We start from the raw sequence: 14,503 nt of genomic DNA, 5'->3' as shown, positions 1-14,503 counted from the left end.
CTCCAATTCACCATTCATTTTGACCAAATATCTATAAATTTTTTGGATACACTAGTACTCAAAAATCCAGATGGTAACCTTACAACCGACCTATATAGGAAACCCACAGACCGCAACAATCTATTGCATTTTTCTAGCTTTCATTCGATTAACACAAAAAAATTACTCCCAAACCGAACCCATACAGACAAAAAGAATCGAAGAGATGCAGGAGCGATTCAGGGAGAGAGGTTATCCCCCACACCTGATAAAATACCCAATACATCCCCAAGACCCTAATCGACAATCGGGGAAACGTATTCCCTTCATTCATACATACCACTCATGCACCAGAAAAATCGAAAACAGCATTAGATCCCATTGGCATCTACTAGGGCGTACCCAGAAATTGAGGAATTAAAAAATCCTATCCTCGTGTGTAACAGACGCCCAAAGAACCTACGTGACCTACTGGTCCGAGCAGATATTAGGCTCAGCCATTAAAACAACTCGCCAGTCTTTTTTAAGGACACCTAAGAAGGGCACTTTTCCTTGCCATCACTGCACACAGTGCTCACATGTACAAAAAGGCAACAGCATCTCTCATCCATACTCAGGCAAACAATTCCTGATCAATGATTTCTTTATGTGTGATTCTGATTTCGTAGTCTACACACTCAAATGCCCATGTGGACTAATCTATGTGGGTGAAACTACACAAACCATCCGTAATAGAATATGTCAAGATAAATCTTCAATTCGTAAACAAAACCTCCTCCTCCCTGTCCCATACCATTTCGAACAAGCTTCACACTCCATCTCTCAACTGAAATTCCAGGTGATAGAACACATCTCAGTACCAAGATGGGGGGGGGGGGGGTGACAGAGTGAAGCAACTCAAACTAAGAGAAGCCTTCTGGATTCACAAATTAGAACGTATGGAACCAAGGGGGCTCAATAGGGAGTACGAGATCCAAACTTTATTATAAAGGCTGATAGTATGACGATTTATTTATTTCTTTTTTCGTCTTTTTCTCCACAGGCCCACTGATGCATCAGGACCACTCTAGTGCCACACTGTATAATTTTTGTGTTGTGTCTTGTCTATATCTTTTGTCTATATATGTTTTCACCATGTATTATACTTTCCTATTATCAACTTCGTGACGTCATCGTGATATCCACATGATTCCTATATAGTTATCTATGATACTGTACATTCCGAAGGAGACCGACTATCATATTCACTTTCCATATCTACTGGCATCTCCCTATTTTATATTCCCCAAATCATATATCTTATCTATATAATAAAAAAAACTCCTCCTTAGCCTCACTCTTATTTAAGCCTCTCCCACCATTGTTTTCTATATACCTTTCTACTCATCTATCTCTTTCCTTCATCCAATATGCCTGTCATGAGAAGTTTCACTCCACCGGCGTATTTCCGGTCGGTGGAATGCATCGCTGCAACACTGTGCGTTACATGTGACGTACTTCCGGTCACATTCACTGGTAATTCTTTCTCCTACATTATACGCCCTTTATCTGAGTTCTTCTTCTTGTCTCCTACATGCTGCTCTGTCTCTTCTTCCTAACCCATGCGTCTGCCATACAGCGCTGCACTCCACCAACGTACGTCCAGTTGGTGGAACGCATCGCTGTAACATTGTGAGTTCCATGTTACGCACTTCCGGTAGGGCGGGACATGCCGACAGACCGTGCTTCTATACTCTAGCGGTATATATGCATGTTACCTTCTTTACTGCGCCCACCCCCTCGTGGCTTCCTTCTACAGCGGCATTAGGTAAGTTGATTCTGGGACTCTGGGCCGGCAATCTTTAAAAGCATCTCCATGCCTGTAATATGCTGCCTGAAACACAGGCAGGGACACATGTTATCATAGACATATACATAAGTTGATTATAATTCAGTCCTATAATATGAGTGACATTCACATCTGTCTCACCAGCTTTGACTAATGATTTCCTTAACCTACTGCTATAGTTTTTTTTCCATATATAATAGGAAGACCCTAGTTGACTGTGTCCTTACCGTAATAGGATCCCTAATTTTTGAACTCCATCAGAACTTTGTCTTATTATTTATGTTTTCTTATTTTTCTTTATTTCTTTGGACTTTTTTCCTTATTTTTCCTTTATGCAATTATGTATAACAAATATCTGCTGTCATATTTACTCATGTAGATACAATCTTTATTTTATTTTGCTGCAGTCTGATGAAAGCACGTAGTTGCCGAAACATTACCTTGCCGCAGCAACCCACATTGAACAAAATAAACAAGTTGCATCCAATACTGTCTAACTGGAGTCTTTGTACTTATTGATGAAAAGGGGTGGGAACCCTACTCCAGCAAAAATACCCACTGAGTGCTACAAGGTCTTTGCTTGTGATTGTATTAGTATCTGTGAGCTTCAATTTTTGTAGGTCTTGTATTTCGTCGGAAGGCAGATGAATCCGATTCTTTCCGGGTTTATTTCAGATGAATCCACTAAAGCGGTATGTAGCACCATTTTACTGTGGAAAAAAGCACTAGGGATGAAGAAGAAGGGTTCTCAAATGACCCTGAGAGGAAGTGGAGGGAGGTTTTGCCCTGATTGGCTCCCAGGTAAACAGACAGCCTGGATGAGCCAATAAGTGTTGCAGCACTGCAGCAGGCAGGAGGTGCCCTAGCAGAAGGAGCAGAACACCATTCTCTGTTGAGCTGTAAGAGAGGATGGCTGGGTGTAACATTGTCTGCCAGGTAAACAATCTTAGGGAGTCAGGGACAATGAAAAATCAATCAGGGACAGTCAGAAATCAATCAATCAAGCTTATTGCCAGGGACAGTGAAGGAAAAAGGCTAGAATTCCAAAGAAGAATTGTGTGGGTTGTGTACAAAAGATAAAAGATGGGTAGTTGACTAATAATTAAGCAATATATATATATATATATATATACAGTCGTGGCCAAATGTTTTGAGAATTACATAAATATTGGAAATTGGAAAAGTTGCTGCTTAAGTTTTTATAATAGCAATTTGCATATACTCCAGAATGTTATTGTCACGGATGGTGTTGCAGAAAACTAGAAGACACAAATAAAGATCTGACTGACTTGATCCCAAACTAAGGAACATAAGGGTGAGCCCTATAAAATCCCTAGAGCTCTCCCTGACTGCTCAGACCATGCAAAGATCTTTATGATAGAAAATCGCATGCCCTTGTACCTAGACTGTGTGACACCTGAAAACCCTATAATAGTGAGGGGACACGACCACCTGCTTCCTACACTTAATACGGAGGGAGTCAGGGTCATCTAGGATCAAGCCAACAGGAAAACACAAATGAAGGAACAGACTTATCTGAAGAGCCAGCAGTTGCAGCATCTAGCAGTGAGCACCATCCAGGAAGTTGTATAAACCGCAAAGTGATGCAGTATGGAAGGGGATATAAAGGGATGCAATCAGTGCAACTAGATGACAGCTGAGAGAGGGAAACGAGATGACAAAACAAAACCAAAACAAAAGAACCTCAAGCAAGAGGTACTGAAGAACGTCTGTCAGAGCTTCTCAGATCTCTGGCGGTGACAGTTATGAAGAGTGATCAGATGAATTGCATAGTCCTTCTTTGCCATGAAAATTAACTTAATCCCCAAAAAAACTTTCCACTGCATTTCATTGCTGTCATTAAAGGACCTGCTGAGATCATTTCAGTAATCGTCTTGTTAACTCAGGTGAGAATGTTGACGAGCACAAGGCTGGATATCATTATGTCAGGCTGATTGGGCTAAAATGGCAGACTTGACCTGTTAAAAGGAGGGTGATGCTTGAAATCATTGTTCTTCCATTGTTAACCATGGTGACCTGCAAAGAAACGCGTGCAGCCATCATTGCGCTGCATAAAAATAGCTTCACAGGCAAGTATATTGTGGCTACTAATAGAGTTGAGCGAACACCTGGATGTTCGGGTTCGAGAAGTTCGGCCGAACATCCCGGAAATGTTCGGGTTCGGGATCCGAACCCGATCCGAACTTCGTCCCGAACCCGAACCCCATTGAAGTCAATGGGGACCCGAACTTTTCGGCACTAAAAAGGCTGTAAAACAGCCCAGGAAAGAGCTAGAGGGCTGCAAAAGGCAGCAACATGTAGGTAAATCCCCTGCAAACAAATGTGGATAGGGAAATGAATTAAAATAAAAATTAAATAAATAAAAATTAACCAAAATCAATTGGAGAGAGGTTCCATAGCAGAGAATCTGGCTTCCCGTCACCCACCACTGGAACAGTCCATTCTCAGATATTTAGGCCCCGGCACCCAGGCAGAGGAGAGAGGTCCCGTAACAGAGAATCTGGCTTCATGTCAGCAGAGAATCAGTCTGCATGTCATAGCAGAGAATGAGGCTTCACGTCAGCCACCACTGCAACAGTCCATTGGCATATATTTAGGCCCAGCACACACACAGGCAGAGGAGAGAGGTCCCGTAACAGAGAATCTGTCTTCATGTCAGCAGAGAATCAGTCTGCATGTCATAGCAGAGAATGAGGCTTCACGTCACCCACCACTGCAACAGTCCATTGGCATATATTTAGGCCTAGCACACAGGCAGAGCAGAGAGGTCCCGTAACAGACAATCTGGCTTCATGACAGCAGAGAATCAGTCTGCATGTCATAGCAGAGAATCAGGCTTCACGTCAGCCACCACTGCAACAGTCCATTGTCATAAATTTAGGCCCAGCACCCAGGCAGAGGAGAGAGGTCCCGTAACAGAGGATCTGGCTTCATGTCAGCAGAGAATCAGTCTGCATGTCATAGCAGAGAATCAGGCTTCACGTCAGCCACCACTGCAACAGTCCATTGTCATAAATTTAGGCCCAGCACCCAGGCAGAGGAGAGAGGTCCCGTAACAGACAATCTGGCTTCATGTCAGCAGAGAATTAGTCTGCATGTCATAGCAGAGAATGAGGCTTCACGTCAGCCACCACTGCAACAGTCCATTGGCATATATTTAGGCCTAGCACACAGGCAGAGGAGAGAGGTCCCGTAACAGACAATCTGGCTTCATGTCAGCAGAGAATCAGTCTGCATGTCATAGCAGAGAATGAGGCTTCACGTCACCCACCACTGCAACAGTCCATTGGCATATATTTAGGCCTAGCACACAGGCAGAGCAGAGAGGTCCCGTAACAGACAATCTGGCTTCATGACAGCAGAGAATCAGTCTGCATGTCATAGCAGAGAATGAGGCTTCACGTCACCCACCACTGCAACAGTCCATTGGCATATATTTAGGCCTAGCACACAGGCAGAGCAGAGAGGTCCCGTAACAGACGATCTGGCTTCATGTCAGCAGAGAATCAGTCTGCATGTCATAGCAGAGAATGAGGCTTCACGTCAGCCACCACTGCAACAGTCCATTGGCATATATTTAGGCCTAGCACACAGGCAGAGGAGAGAGGTCCCGTAACAGACAATCTGGCTTCATGTCAGCAGAGAATCAGTCTGCATGTCATAGCAGAGAATGAGGCTTCACGTCACCCACCACTGCAACAGTCCATTGGCATATATTTAGGCCTAGCACACAGGCAGAGCAGAGAGGTCCCGTAACAGACAATCTGGCTTCATGACAGCAGAGAATCAGTCTGCATGTCATAGCAGAGAATGAGGCTTCACGTCACCCACCACTGCAACAGTCCATTGGCATATATTTAGGCCTAGCACACAGGCAGAGCAGAGAGGTCCCGTAACAGACGATCTGGCTTCATGTCAGCAGAGAATCAGTCTGCATGTCATAGCAGAGAATGAGGCTTCACGTCACCCACCACTGCAACAGTCCATTGGCATATATTTAGGCCTAGCACACAGGCAGAGCAGAGAGGTCCCGTAACAGACAATCTGGCTTCATGTCAGCAGAGAATCAGTCTGCATGTCATAGCAGAGAATCAGGCTTCACGTCAGCCACCACTGCAACAGTCCATTGTCATAAATTTAGGCCCAGCACCCAGGCAGAGGAGAGAGGTCCCGTAACAGACAATCTGGCTTCATGTCAGCAGAGAATTAGTCTGCATGTCATAGCAGAGAATCAGGCTTCATGTCAGCCACCACTGCAACAGTCCATTGGCATATATTTAGGCCTAGCACACAGGCAGAGGAGAGGTTCATTCAACTTTGGGTAGCCTCGCAATATAATGGTAAAATGAAAATAAAAATAGGATTGAATGAGGAAGTGCCCTGGAGTCCAATAATATATGGTTATGGGGAGGTAGTTAATGTCTAATCTGGACAAGGGACGGACAGGTCCTGTGGGATCCATGCCTGGTTCATTTTTATGAACGTCAGCTTGTCCACATTGGCTGTAGACAGGCGGCTGCGTTTGTCTGTAATGACGCCCCCTGCCGTGCTGAATACACGTTCAGACAAAACGCTGGCTGCCGGGCAGGCCAGCACCTCCAAGGCATAAAAGGCTAGCTCTGGCCACGTGGACAATTTAGAGACCCAGAAGTTGAATGGGGCCGAACCATCAGTCAGTACGTGGAGGGGTGTGCACACGTACTGTTCCACCATGTTAGTGAAATGTTGCCTCCTGCTAACACGTTGCGTATCAGGTGGTGGTGCAGTTAGCTGTGGCGTGTTGACAAAAGTTTTCCACATCTCTGCCATGCTAACCCTGCCCTCAGAGGAGCTGGCCGTGACACAGCTGCCTTGGCGACCTCTTGCTCCTCCTCTGCCTTGGCCTTGGGCTTCCACTTGTTCCCCTGTGACATTTGGGAATGCTCTCAGTAGCGCGTCTACCAACGTGCGCTTGTACTCGCGCATCTTCCTATCACGCTCCAGTGCAGGAAGTAAGGTGGGCACATTGTCTTTGTAGCGTGGATCCAGCAGGGTGGCAACCCAGTAGTCCGCACAGGTTAAAATGTGGGCAACTCTGCTGTCGTTGCGCAGGCACTGCAGCATGTAGTCGCTCATGTGTGCCAGGCTGCCCAGGGGTAAGGACAAGCTGTCCTCTGTGGGAGGCGTATCGTCATCGTCCTGCCTTTCCCCCCAGCCACGCACCAGTGATGGACCCGAGCTGCGTTGGGTGCCACCCCGCTGTGACCATGCTTCATCCTCATCCTCCTCCACCTCCTCCTCATCCTCGTCCTCCTCGTCCTCCAGTAGTGGGCCCTGGCTGGCCACATTTGTACCTGGCCTCTGCTGTTGCCAAAAACCTCCCTCTGAGTCACTTCGAAGAGACTGGCCTGAAAGTGCTAAAAATGACCCCTCTTCCTCCTCCTCCTCCTCCTCCTGGGCCACCTCCTCTTCCATCATCGCCCTTAGTGTTTTCTCAAGGAGACATAGAAGTGGTATTGTAACGCTGATAACGGTGTCATCGCCACTGGCCATGTTGGTGGAGTACTCGAAACAGCGCAACAGGGCACACAGGTCTCGCATGGAGGCCCAGTCATTGGTGGTGAAGTGGTGCTGTTCTGTAGTGCGACTGACCCGTGCGTGCTGCAGCTGAAACTCCACTATGGCCTGCTGCTGCTCGCACAGTCTGTCCAGCATGTGCAAGGTGGAGTTCCACCTGGTGGGCACGTCGCATATGAGGCGGTGAGCGGGAAGGCCGAAGTTACGCTGTAGCGCAGACAGGCGAGCAGCAGCAGGATGTGAACGCCGGAAGCGCGAACAGACGGCCCGCACTTTATGCAGCAGCTCTGACATGTCGGGGTAGTTGTGAATGAACTTCTGCACCACCAAATTCAGCACATGCGCCAAGCAAGGGATGTGCGTCAAATTGGCTAGTCCCAGAGCTGCAACGAGATTTCGCCCATTATCACACACCACCAGGCGGGGCTTGAGGCTCACCGGCAGCAACCACTCGTCGGTCTGTTGTTCAATACCCCGCCACAACTCCTGTGCGGTGTGGGGCCTGTCCCCCAAACATATGAGTTTCAGAATGGCCTGCTGACGTTTACCCCGGGCTGTGCTGAAGTTGGTGGTGAAGGTGTGTGGCTGACTGGATGAGCAGGTGGAAGAAGAGGAGGAGGAAGCCGAGAAGGAGGAGGTGGCAACAGGAGGCAAAGAATGTTGCCCTGCGATCCTTGGCGGCGGAAGGACGTGCGCCAAACAGCTCTCCGCCTGGGGCCCAGCTGCCACTACATTTACCCAGTGTGCAGTTAGGGAGATATAGCGTCCCTGGCCGTGCTTACTGGTCCACGTATCTGTGGTTAGGTGGACCTTGCTACAGATGGCGTTGCGCAGTGCACACTTGATTTTATCGGATACTTGGTTGTGCAGGGAAGGCACGGCTCTCTTGGAGAAGTAGTGCCGGCTGGGAACAACATACTGTGGGACAGCAAGCGACATGAGCTGTTTGAAGCTGTCTGTGTCCACCAGCCTAAATGACAGCATTTCATAGGCCAGTAGTTTAGAAATGCTGGCATTCAGGGCCAGGGATCGAGGGTGGCTAGGTGGGAATTTACGCTTTCTATCAAATGTTTGTGAGATGGAGAGCTGAACGCTGGCGTGTGACATGGTTGAGACGCTTGGTGACGGAGGTGGTGGTGGTGGTGTTGGTGGTACATCCCCTGTTTGCTGGGCGGCAGGTGCCAACGTTCCTCCAGAGGCGGAGGAAGAGGCCGAGGCGGCAGCAGCAGAATAGGCCGAGGCGGCAGCAGCAGAAGAGGTAGCAGGGGGAGCCTGAGTGACTTCCTTGGTTTTAAGGTGTTTACTCCACTGCAGTTCATGCTTTGCATGCAGGTGCCTGGTCATGCAGGTTGTGCTCAGGTTCAGAACGTTAATGCCTCGCTTCAGGCTCTGATGGCACAGCGTGCAAACCACTCGGGTCTTGTCGTCAGCACATTGTTTGAAGAAGTGCCATGCCAGGGAACTCCTTGAAGCTGCCTTTGGGGTGCTCGGTCCCAGATGGCGGCGGTCAGTAGCAGGCGGAGTCTCTTGGCGGCGGGTGTTCTGCTTTTGCCCACTGCTCCCTCTTTTGCTACGCTGTTGGCTCGGTCTCACCACTGCCTCTTCCTCCGAACTGTGAAAGTCAGTGGCACGACCTTCATTCCATGTGGGGTCTAGGACCTCATCGTCCCCTGCATCGTCTTCCACCCAGTCTTGATCCCTGACCTCCTGTTCAGTCTGCACACTGCAGAAAGACGCAGCAGTTGGCACCTGTGTTTCGTCATCATCAGAGACATGCTGAGGTGGTATTCCCATGTCCTCATCATCAGGAAACATAAGTGGTTGTGCGTCAGTGCATTCTATGTCTTTCACCGCTGGGGAAGGGCTAGGTGGATGCCCTTGGGAAACCCTGCCAGCGGAGTCTTCAAACAGCATAAGAGACTGCTGCATAACTTGAGGCTGAGACAGTTTCCCTGGTATGCATGGGGGTGATGTGACAGACTGATGGGGTTGGTTTTCAGGCGCCATCTGTGCGCTTTCTGCAGAAGACTGGGTGGGAGATAATGTGAACGTGCTGGATCCACTGTCGGCCACCCAATTGACTAATGCCTGTACCTGCTCAGGCCTTACCATCCTTAGAACGGCATTGGGCCCCACCATATATCGCTGTAAATTCTGGCGGCTACTGGGACCTGAGGTAGTTGGTACACTAGGACGTGTGGATGTGGCAGAACGGCCACGTCCTCTCCCAGCACCAGAGGGTCCACTAACACCACCACGACCATGTCTACGTCCGCGTCCCTTACTAGATGTTTTTCTCATTGTTATGGTTCACCACAACAACAAATATATTATTTGGCCCAATGTATTGTATTCAAATTCAGCGGGATATAAATTTGAGGCCTAGTATTTAGGCGCTGGGTGACCGGTATGGATTTAGTGACAGAATTAGACTTGGAAAAGCACAGAAGCGTGTGTGTGTGAAGTTATTCTGAATGACCCAATGTGCACCTTGAATATTATATACCCTTTTAGGGATAGATTTCAAATAGCTCTGATATAGCAGAAACCACTAAATTATGAAATTGCTAAATTGGGAATTGTATTTCAACCCAGAACAAAAAATGTGCTTTGACGGACACTAAATAACTTTCCCAGCCACAACAGGACAGCGTTAACGAGAGATTTAGCAGGATATAAATTTGAGGCCTAGTATTTAGGCGCTGGGTGACCGGTATGGATTTAGTGACAGAATTAGACTTGGAAATGCACAGAAGCGTGTGTGTGTGAAGTTATTCTGAATGACCCAATGTGCACCTTGAATATTATATACCCTTTTAGGGATAGATTTCAAATAGCTCTGATATAGCAGAAACCACTAAATTATGAAATTGCTAAATTGGGAATTGTATTTCAACCCAGAACAAAAAATGTGCTTTGACGGACACTAAATAACTTTCCCAGCCACAACAGGACAGCGTTAACGAGAGATTTAGCAGGATATAAATTTGAGGCCTAGTATTTAGGCGCTGGGTGACAGGTATGGGTTTAGTGACAGAATTAGACTTAGAAATACACAGTAGCGGGTGTGTGTGAAGTTATTCTGAATGACCCAATGTGCACCTTGAATATTATATACCCTTTTAGGGATAGATTTCAAATAGCTCTGATATAGCAGAAACCACTAAATTATGAAATTGCTAAATTGGGAATTGTATTTCAACCCAGAACAAAAAATGTGCTTTGACGGACACTAAATAACTTTCCCAGCCACAACAGGACAGCGTTAACGAGAGATTTAGCAGGATATAAATTTGAGGCCTAGTATTTAGGCGCTGGGTGACAGGTATGGGTTTAGTGACAGAATTAGACTTAGAAATACACAGTAGCGGGTGTGTGTGAAGTTATTCTGAATGACCCAATGTGCACCTTGAATATTATATACCCTTTTAGGGATAGATTTCAAATAGCTCTGATATAGCAGAAACCACTAAATTATGAAATTGCTAAATTGGGAATTGTATTTCAACCCAGAACAAAAAATGTGCTTTGACGGACACTAAATAACTTTCCCAGCCACAACAGGACAGCGTTAACGAGAGATTTAGCAGGATATAAATTTGAGGCCTAGTATTTAGGCGCTGGGTGACAGGTATGGGTTTAGTGACAGAATTAGACTTAGAAATACACAGTAGCGGGTGTGTGTGAAGTTATTCTGAATGACCCAATGTGCACCTTGAATATTATATACCCTTTTAGGGATAGATTTCAAATAGCTCTGATATAGCAGAAACCACTAAATTATGAAATTGCTAAATTGGGAATTGTATTTCAACCCAGAACAAAAAATGTGCTTTGACGGACACTAAATAACTTTCCCAGCCACAACAGGACAGCGTTAACGAGAGATTTAGCAGGATATAAATTTGAGGCCTAGTATTTAGGCGCTGGGTGACAGGTATGGGTTTAGTGACAGAATTAGACTTAGAAATACACAGTAGCGGGTGTGTGTGAAGTTATTCTGAATGACCCAATGTGCACCTTGAATATTATATACCCTTTTAGGGATAGATTTCAAATAGCTCTGATATAGCAGAAACCACTAAATTATGAAATTGCTAAATTGGGAATTGTATTTCAACCCAGAACAAAAAATGTGCTTTGACGGACACTAAATAACTTTCCCAGCCACAACAGGACAGCGTTAACGAGAGATTTAGCAGGATATAAATTTGAGGCCTAGTATTTAGGCGCTGGGTGACAGGTATGGGTTTAGTGACAGAATTAGACTTAGAAATACACAGTAGCGGGTGTGTGTGAAGTTATTCTGAATGACCCAATGTGCACCTTGAATATTATATACCCTTTTAGGGATAGATTTCAAATAGCTCTGATATAGCAGAAACCACTAAATTATGAAATTGCTAAATTGGGAATTGTATTTCAACCCAGAACAAAAAATGTGCTTTGACGGACACTAAATAACTTCCCAGCCACAACAGGACAGCGTTAACGAGAGATTTAGCAGGATATAAATTTGAGGCCTAGTATTTAGGCGCTGGGTGACAGGTATGGGTTTAGTGACAGAATTAGACTTGGAAATACACAGTAGCGGGTGTGTGTGAAGTTATTCTGAATGACCCAATGTGCACCTTGAATATTATATACCCTTTTAGGGATAGATTTCAAATAGCTCTGATATAGCAGAAACCACTAAATTATGAAATTGCTAAATTGGGAATTGTATTTCAACCCAGAACAAGAAATGTGCTTGAACGGACACTAAATAACTCGCCCAGCTACAGCACTAAGGACAGATTTAGCTGGATATAAATTTGAGGCCTAGTATTTAGGCGCTGGGTGACAGGTATGGGTTTAGTGACAGAATTAGACTTGGAAATGCACAGTAGCGGGTGTGTGAAGTTATTCTGAATGTCCCTATGTGCACCTTCAATATGATCTACCCTTTTAGGGATAGATTTCAAATAGCTCTGATATAGCAGAAACCACTAAATTATGAAATTGCTAAATTGGGAATTGTATTTCAACCCAGAACAAGAAATGTGCTTGAACGGACACTAAATAACTCGCCCAGCTACAGCACTAAGGACAGATTTAGCTGGATATAAATTTGAGGCCTAGTATTTAGGCGCTGGGTGACAGGTATGGGTTTAGTGACAGAATTAGACTTGGAAATACACAGTAGCGGGTGTGTGTGAAGTTATTCTGAATGACCCAATGTGCACCTTGAATATTATATACCCTTTTAGGGATAGATTTCAAATAGCTCTGATATAGCAGAAACCACTAAATTATGAAATTGCTAAATTGGGAATTGTATTTCAACCCAGAACAAGAAATGTGCTTGAACGGACACTAAATAACTCGCCCAGCTACAGCACTAAGGAGAGATTTAGCTGGATATAAATTTGAGGCCTAGTATTTAGGCGCTGGGTGACAGGTATGGGTTTAGTGACAGAATTAGACTTGGAAATGCACAGTAGCGGGTGTGTGAAGTTATTCTGAATGTCCCTATGTGCACCTTCAATATGATCTACCCTTTTAGGGATAGATTTCAAATAGCTCTGATATAGCAGAAACCACTAAATTATGAAATTGCTAAATTGGGAATTGTATTTCAACCCAGAACAAGAAATGTGCTTGAACGGACACTAAATAACTCGCCCAGCTACAGCACTAACGACAGATTTAGCTGGATATGAATTTGAGGCCTAGTATTTAGGCGCTGGGTGACAGGTATGGGTTTAGTGACAGAATTAGACTTGGAAATACACAGTAGCGGGTGTGTGTGAAGTTATTCTGAATGACCCAATGTGCACCTTGAATATTATATACCCTTTTAGGGATAGATTTCAAATAGCTCTGATATAGCAGAAACCACTAAATTATGAAATTGCTAAATTGGGAATTGTATTTCAACCCAGAACAAGAAATGTGCTTGAACGGACACTAAATAACTCGCCCAGCTACAGCACTAAGGACAGATTTAGCTGGATATAAATTTGAGGCCTAGTATTTAGGCGCTGGGTGACAGGTATGGGTTTAGTGACAGAATTAGACTTGGAAATACACAGTAGCGGGTGTGTGTGAAGTTATTCTGAATGACCCAATGTGCACCTTGAATATTATATACCCTTTTAGGGATAGATTTCAAATAGCTCTGATATAGCAGAAACCACTAAATTATGAAATTGCTAAATTGGGAATTGTATTTCAACCCAGAACAAGAAATGTGCTTGAACGGACACTAAATAACTCGCCCAGCTACAGCACTAAGGACAGATTTAGCTGGATATAAATTTGAGGCCTAGTATTTAGGCGCTGGGTGACAGGTATGGGTTTAGTGACAGAATTAGACTTGGAAATGCACAGTAGCGGGTGTGTGAAGTTATTCTGAATGTCCCTATGTGCACCTTCAATATGATCTACCCTTTTAGGGATAGATTTCAAATAGCTCTGATATAGCAGAAACCACTAAATTATGAAATTGCTAAATTGGGAATTGTATTTCAACCCAGAACAAGAAATGTGCTTGAACGGACACTAAATAACTCGCCCAGCTACAGCACTAACGACAGATTTAGCTGGATATGAATTTGAGGCCTAGTATTTAGGCGCTGGGTGACAGGTATGGGTTTAGTGACAGAATTAGACTTGGAAATACACAGTAGCGGGTGTGTGTGAAGTTATTCTGAATGACCCAATGTGCACCTTGAATATTATATACCCTTTTAGGGATAGATTTCAAATAGCTCTGATATAGCAGAAACCACTAAATTATGAAATTGCTAAATTGGGAATTGTATTTCAACCCAGAACAAGAAATGTGCTTGAACGGACACTAAATAACTCGCCCAGCTACAGCACTAAGGACAGATTTAGCTGGATATAAATTTGAGGCCTAGTATTTAGGCGCTGGGTGACAGGTATGGGTTTAGTGACAGAATTAGACTTGGAAATGCACAGTAGCGGGTGTGTGAAGTTATTCTGAATGTCCCTATGTGCACCTTCAATATGATCTACCCTTTTAGGGATAGATTTCAAATAGCTCTGATATAGCAGAAACCACTAAATTATGAAATTGCTAAATTGGGAATTGTATTTCAACCCAGAACAAGA

This window comes from Bufo gargarizans, chromosome 3 (assembly GCF_014858855.1).
Source record: "Bufo gargarizans isolate SCDJY-AF-19 chromosome 3, ASM1485885v1, whole genome shotgun sequence".
NCBI lineage: Eukaryota > Metazoa > Chordata > Amphibia > Anura > Bufonidae > Bufo > Bufo gargarizans.
Note: the sequence above shows the minus strand (reverse complement) of the source record.